The sequence below is a fragment of the Micromys minutus genome, assembly GCF_963924665.1.
Source record: "Micromys minutus genome assembly, chromosome: 6".
In the NCBI taxonomy this organism is placed as follows: Eukaryota; Metazoa; Chordata; class Mammalia; order Rodentia; family Muridae; genus Micromys; species Micromys minutus.
In genome coordinates, this window is record NC_137975.1 from 66,783,880 (window position 1) to 66,791,845 (window position 7,966).

General features: G+C 39.0%; 1 pseudogene across 1 annotated transcript; it reads right to left on the reverse strand.

The window, feature by feature from the left end:
• Window positions 1-7,015: 7,015 nt before the first annotated feature.
• Window positions 7,016-7,573, reverse strand: LOC308422029 (high mobility group protein B2-like; annotated as a pseudogene). The gene has a single exon. The product of its transcript is annotated as a high mobility group protein B2-like (transcript).
• Window positions 7,574-7,966: the final 393 nt, after the last annotated feature.

The following is a 7,966-nucleotide window of genomic DNA, read 5'->3' on the forward strand; positions in this document are numbered from 1 at the left end:
ACATTAGAGGTAACACTATTTGTGGGAGTTTCACATTTGCATCTTATTCCACATACTGGTTAGTTTTATGTCATCCCTGGGCTGGTGGTCTTGGGTTCTATAAGAAAGCAGGTGTGTAAGCATGTCAGAGGAAGCATTGTCTCCTACCTATAGATTTCTGCCCTGTTTGAGTTCCTGTCCACATATCCTTCAATAATGAACAGCAATATAAGTATAAGCCAAATAAACCCCTCTCTCCCTTGCTTTTTTTTTTTGACATAGGAGTTTCACCACAGTAATAGAAACCCTAATAAAGAAAGACTCTAAAATTCTTCTCTTTGCCAGACCTTGGCCCTGACATCATGGAAGCTTTTATGCAGACCTGCTTTAGTGTTTATAGCAAAAGTTAAGCAATTTGTGTGACTTTTCAGGGAACATTACACTTTACATTCTAGACATTGGTTTTCATGAGTCATTTTATTAAGTATTTTTCTGTTGGTATGATAAAGTATTATAACCATAAGCAATAAAGAAGGTTTATTTTGAATTACAGTTCTAGAGATCAAAGGAGATGGGGATAGCATGGTAACAGGAAGCCAGGAAATAAAACTGACCACATGACTGCTAGCACATCAGCAGAAACAGAAAGAGTGGACTAAAGAGCGCTCTCTCTCTCTCTCTCTCTCTTTCTCTCTCTCTCTCTCTCTCTCTCTCTCTCTCTCTCTCTCTCTCTCTCCCTCTCTCTCTCTCTGTGTGTGTGTGTGTGTGTGTGTGTGAAATTAATCCAGATGTCTAGGGTATAGTTAGGTTTTTATTGTTAGGATAAAATACCATTACCAGAAGTGACTTGGGGAGAAGGTATATATTTCTTCTTACAACTGTCAGATCACACTCTATCACTGAGGAAAGTCAGGAAGGAAATTCAGGACAGGTCACTGAATGTAGACACCGAAGCAGGGCTATGGGTGAATGCTGCTGACAGGCTTCCACATCCCATGACTTGCCTGGAATGTTTTCTCATAGACTCAGGACCACTTTTTCATGTTTGGTTCAACCCACTGTGGACTGGACTCTCTGACATAATCATTAATCGAGAAAATTCCCAGAGTACTTACTTAGAGGCAATCCAATGGACACATTTTTTTTTCTTAACATTGCCGGTTCCTAAATATGCTTAAGTTTGTATAAAGCCAACTAAAGCCAACAGGACAATTAACCCCCTTTCAGCCTGATACACCAATACACCAATATTAACTATAACCTCTCCTTTTTTAATCCTCTATGTCTCGTATTAATGCCAATATCTCAATGTAAAATGCATTCTAACTTTCAAAGTTTCTCTAAAATATCCATAGTCTTTTAATTGTGGGTGCCTAGTTTTAAAAGGAGTAATGCTTTCTCATTGCAAAATGGAAGAATCAAGGCACTGATACTCCCTCTCAAATTCATGACTCCTTTATTATTCTAAAAACACATAGCCTAATATATACATACGTGTCCATATATATATGTATATATGTGTGTATATATGTATATATATATGTTTGTGTATATGTATATATACACATATATATATACATATATATATATAATGTGCTAAGTATATTTAATGTTGCTCATATGTACATGGATAACCCATCTGAAGGCTCATCACTAGTACAAACTAATTATCCTTCTCTTAGCAACCATTAATTGTCTATTAATCTTAATCTGACGGTGAAAGTTTGTGGCATGTCAACTGATGTCATTGTGAAAGTCTTGTTTAAGTGAGCATATTGTTAAGAATTCATGAATGCCAACTCCTGTCATATACAGAAGACAGAATTTTGCAGATTTCCTGGTCCTCTGGATCTTAAAATCCTTCCATATCCTCTTCTGTAATATTCTCTATGCCTTAGGTGTAAGGGGTGTATTATAGATATATCAAATGAAGCTAAGTACCACATTATTATTAGATGATAATTGTAGATTGTTGTCTTTATGCAGGTGAAAGCAGGCACAGGATAAAATGAGGCTTTGAGTGGATGAGAAAAAAAGGGTACACAGAAAGTTTTGGAAAGGGGGAAAAACCAAAGAGAGGAGGAGAGAGGCAAGATGGAGGAGAAAGATGATCCATCTCTGCTTGGTTCTGCATAACCGTAAGTAGTTAGGAATATCTTATAAGTGATATATTATTATAGGACAGCTTGTCATCTCTAGGTTGGGCAGATTATATCGTATCAGTTGGCTCTGAGTTTATTGTGTGGACGTTTTGTGGATTAAAAATGTACTGAGATGATCTCAGATAAAACATTGATAAATTGCGAGTTTCTGGAGTTTTAAATTTGTTGAGCAGAGTTAGCAGCTGGCCCTCTGCTGGGAGAGGCTGGCAAGAGCTTGTGGCTAACAAAGGTGGCAGTTTAGAGACCAGAGAGCCAGGACGGCAGCTCCTGATGAGGTGAATATACTCTGCTGATGCCATATGGATCTAGCAATGCTGGCTATAATGAGGGTAGATTCTATTTTTAATATTTATCATAATAGATAACAATTGTGACTTTCCTGCTAATCTACATCTGTTGCAAAGTGAAGCTTCTTTGAGAAGGGGGTACAATCGTCACTCATCTGTGGATTTATGTGTTGAAAATGCACTTAGGAATTAGTAGGTTTAGGAAAGTGGCAATCATATGTTCTTTAGGATACATAGCCTCTCTAGCCAGAGGAAATTGACTAGGCTTCCAGTCACAGGAAAAATAACTGAATAGGTTGTATGTCCAATTACACAGCTGTTGTTCACCCTCTTCCCAAGGTAGAAGTGTCATTGTTGGCACTGTTACATGAAAATTTTGCTGTGCTGGTAACTGTTTGCTGTGATGCTCACTGTTGTGGTTCATAAGGTATATAGCTGGATAGAACTTTAGTTACCTTCTTCCTTTGGTTGCTTATATGATGCCTTCTTCGGGTACTATGAGAGCTAGTTCTCAGTCTTCCATGCTCAGTTCTTCCCAGTCTTGTGTGCAAGCAAACTATGTGAAGTCTCCAGCAATGGGGTCCAAACTTCTGGTTCTGGGAGGCAACCAAAAGTGATGGCAGCAGCCTCTTTTGTTTTAGGAGACTCTTGGAGTCTTTTAACAAACAACTCAAAGGTTTTTTTTTTTTTTTTTTGTTTTTGTTTTTTACCAGATAGTGAGTCTGTGCTTTCTTGGAGAAAGGATTCATTATACCAAGTGATATCATTTCATTTAAGTTATTCATACATTTATATATTTAAATTTACATGCATGTTATATTTTAATAAAAAACAAATGCTTTTATGGAGCTTTTTTTGATCATTCATCATGTTCTAATTATGCCATGGGGTATTTCTGGCCTATTCTGTATGCTTCTTCTATCTGTATAGCCGTGTCTCTCCTTAGTTTTGGGGACATTTTCTTATGTGATTTTGTTGAAAATCTGGTCTATGCTGCTGACCTGGGATTCTTCTTCCTCACCGATGCCTATAATTCAAATATTTAGTCTTTTCATGGAGTCCTATATTTGTGCATGTTCATTCCCTATGTTTTGTTACACTTTTCATAATCTCTGATTATTCTGCCTAGTTCCTCTGCTTTATCTTCGAGTCATGATATTTGATCTACTGTATCAGTTAAAGGCTAGAACGACAACCCAAACATTCCTCATTCTCTTAGATTTTATTTATTTATTTATGAAGAATTGATTCTGTCATGTAAGATGGTGGATTTTTGGAAGCAAATTTGTTTGCGTTTGTTGTGAATATCTGTAAAATCCCTGAGAAGGGTCAGTTCTCATATACCTGATGTTGGCAATTCGTTTTTTTCCTCTAATGAAACTAGCTTATAATTGTGAAATATAATATAAAATAGTCATTGCACTTCTCTAGTGGGATTCTGCTTTTTGACATCTGCCATGATAGTAATCATTTCTCTTTTCTACTTTAAATGATCTGTATTCATGTTATAGTTTTTCCTTTTAAATTATAACTGAAGTAAAATTACATCACTCCTTCTGTCTTATTTGCCTTTGAACCCTTTAAACTCCTCCTTCCTATATCCCCTCACTCCAACTCCTAGCATGCCCTTCAATCACTATTAAACTTTTGGCATCCTTTTCTTTTATTATTGTTGTTACACACACACACACACACACACACACACACACACACACACACACACACACAAACCCTGGATCTTGCAATTTTTACTTCTTCTTGCAATTACTGATCCAAATACATCAGAATGATCATCCCTGAAAACATCCATACAGGTAATTTTACATAGACTGTGAAGGTTAGATTTTTATATTTGTGAATATATATATACATAGATATATATCTATATGAGTAACAACAAATAGCTTTTTCAAAGGCCATGAATTTGAAAGAATTTCTGGATTACCAACAGGCCTACTGACTTTCTCTTTGTAATCCCCATGGTGGCTGAGATTCTGTACATATCCTAAAATCCATAGGGTCTTCAAGGCCCACCTACATGCTCAGTACATCATCATCATCCTCTTCTACTTTGGCTAAACCAAATGTTCCCCTGAATTTCACTGCAAATTTCCTTATGGCAAGGTTGTGTTTGAGGCTGATAATGAGATCTGTGTGTATGGAAACCATCTCATTGACTACTATATGAACACAGAGGAACTGAAGTACAGTACCCCAGAGGCAGCAGTTCAGATGATGCAGTAGATGAGCTTTGCTGATAGTCACGTCATTCCTCCAGTCAGAACTTGTGTGTGCTCCACCTTGGGAATCAAATATCACAATTAGCAGGCCACTAACGATGTAGAGGAGGAAGAAAGGAGACTCTCAGGAATGTTGAATGCTCACTTAAAAGTAAGAACTTTTCTGGGAATAAAAAGGTGACACTGGCTATTATCACTGTTTTTTTATCCCCTGTGGTGGCTCATGATTCCCCAACTGCACTAAGCAGCCTTAGTTCAGAGGTGAAGCTGTGTGATAGCATGATCTATTTATATGTTAAGGGATTTTCATAGAGCTGCCTGAAAGGGATTCCAAATGTAAAGAAAATGGTGCCTGTGAAGAGAATCAGAAGATTCAGGCTGAGCGGAAAGAGACAAAAAGGCTGATGTTCCAGTCACAGAGGAAGGAGTGAATGAATTTTAACAGGCAGTGGCTACCTATATCAAGGCCAAGGACTTTTAGGTTCACTTTCTGTGGTAGACATGGCCTCCACAGTCTCATGTGTCTGAATGCCTGGCCCATAGGGAGAGGCACTATTAGGAGGTTTAGCCTTGTTGGAGTTGATGTTGGCATCAGAAACTAGCTGTACATCCTCTGGTTACCTCCAAATCCAGTTCCTATGTTCCTATGTAACAAGAAAGCCTTCTGTGTCTGTGGCAGTGACAACCACCACACATTCCCAGTGTACATTTCACCTGCATCTGTGCACAGTGGTGTGATTGTGACACAAACCAAATAAAAAGACCCCAACACCCCATACATTGTTCTTCATCCCCTCATTCCTCCTTCTTCTCTTTCCTGCTACCTCCACAAAACCTCTTCTCATGGAGCTAAGCTGACCTGGTGTGGTCTGTCTAGATAAGAGCCGCCTTCTAACAAAACAGATGTGAACTTGTTGGAGGCCGTCTGCTGTTTCTAGATAAAAATGTAGAACTTTTCCTTTTTTTTTTTCTTTTACTGGATATATTTTATTTACATTTCAAATATTATTCCTTTTACAGCTTTTCCCTTCATAATCTCCCTACTTCATGCCCTTCCCCCTGTTTTTATGAGGGTACCCCACACACCCACCCCTTCTGCCTCTCCACCCTAACATTCCTGTACACTGGGGCAGCGAGCTTTGACAGAACCAAAGGATTCTCTTCCCACTGATGCTCAACAAGGCCATCCTCTGCTACATAGGCAGCTGGACCCATGAGTCCGATCATGTGTACTCTTTGAATGGTGTTTTAGTCCGTGGGAATTCTAGTTGGTTGGTATGGTTGTTCTTCTGTGGTGGCAGACCCCTTCAGCTCCTTCAATCCTTTCTCTAACTCCTCAATCGGGAACCCCATTCTCAGTTCAGTGGTTGGCTGTGAGCATCCGCCTCTGTATTTGTCAAGATCTGGCAGAGACTTTCAGGAGACAGCTATATATCAGACACTTGTCAACATGTACTTCTTGGCATCAGTAATATTGTCTGGGTTTGGTGGCTGATTATGGGCTGAATCTCCAGGTGGGGGGGGGGGTCTCTGGATAGCCTTTGCTTCAGTCTCTGTTTCAAACTTGTCTGCATATTTCCTCCTGTGAATATTTTTGTTCCCCCTTCTAAGAAGGACTGAAGTAGCTGCATTTTGGTCTTCTTTTTTTCTTGAGCTTCATGTGGTCTGTGAATTGTGAGTTGTCCAGATTGATTTTCTGTGGTTGTACCAGCTTGCAGTCCCACCAACAATGGGGCAATGTTTCTCTTTTTCCACATTCTTGCCAGCATCTGCTGTCACTTGAGGGTTTTTTTTTTTTTTTTTTTTTTTTTTTTTAATCTTAGCCATTCTAACTGGCAAGAGAGGTGGAATCTCAGGGTTGTTTAGATTTGCAATTTCCTGATGACTAAGGATGTCAAACATTTCTTTAGGTGCTTCTCCACCATTTAATATTCCTCAGCTGAGAATTCTTCGTTGAGCTCTGTCCCACATTTTTATTTACTTTTAGTTTTTTAATATACATTATTTTATTACAAAATTTAAAAAAGAAAAAAACGCAACATCCTAAAATAATTTATTTTACTGGTAATACAAATTCCTATGAAGTTTTTTTTCTACCATAAGAAATTAAAAAAAAAAACTAAATATTTAGAAACATTCAACATCAAAGCTTTAAATATAACTGTACATTGTAGCTCCTGAAAAAGCTACAAACTTATTTTTAAAGTATTTTCTCTACAAATAATCTCATCAGCTATATAAAAATATGTACAGGTTTTTTATGCTGAAGCTAATGGTGAGCTGCACTTGAATTTCACATTCTTAGCAAAATTGCCTGACCACATATCCTCCATTTTAGGAAAGCCACTTATTCCTCATCCTCATCTTCCTCCTCTCCATCTTCATCATCTTCCTCCTCCTCTTCTTCCTCATCTTCTGGTTCATTCTTCTTCTTTGAGCCTGTTGCCTATCAGGACCCTTTTTCCTACCTCCCCTTTGCCTTGGCACGGTGCACGGTGTGCAGCAACATCCTTTCCGTGCTTCTCCTTTAGTTTAGCTGCTTTCTGCTCATACGGTTGTTTATCTTAGTCAGACTGCTCAGACCACATCTCACCCAGTTTCTTTGCAGTATCTCCAATAGACATTCCAGGGTGCTCACTTTTGATCTTTGGACAATGTTCAGAACAAAACAGAAAGAAGGCAGACAGTGGTCTCTTCGGAGCATTTGGATTTTTTCTTTCTTTCTTATCACCTTTGGGAGTTCTTCATCTCCCTGTCATCACGAGCTTTGTCGCTCTTGGCCAAATCTTCAGACTTCGACTTCTCCTTTGCAGACATGGTCTTCCATCTCTCGGACCGACGAGTCCGGATGCTTCTTCTTGTGCTCCTCCCGGCAGGTCTGCACGAAGAAGGCGTACGAGGACATTTTGCCCTGTGGTTTGTTGGGCTCACCCTTGCCGATGACGATGGTGCGGCATCTACCTGGTGCGAGTACTTCCCTCAGACCTCCACAGAGAGACTTCCTTCCCCAAGCTCCGGGGAGAACTGCTATCCCCCATTTTTAATAGGGTTATTTTATTCTCTGGAGTCTAACTTCTTGAATCCTTTGTACATCTTTGTCTATTGGATGAAGGATTGGCAAAGCGCTTTTCACATTCTGCTGGTTGTGGTTGGCTTACAAAAGCTTTGCAATTTTATGAGGTCCTATTTTTGATTCTTGATCTTAAAGCATATGCCATTGGGGAATGAAGAGAAACTTGAAGCAATCCTACTAAAATCAGGGACTAGATAAGGATGCCCACTTTCTCCCTACCTATTC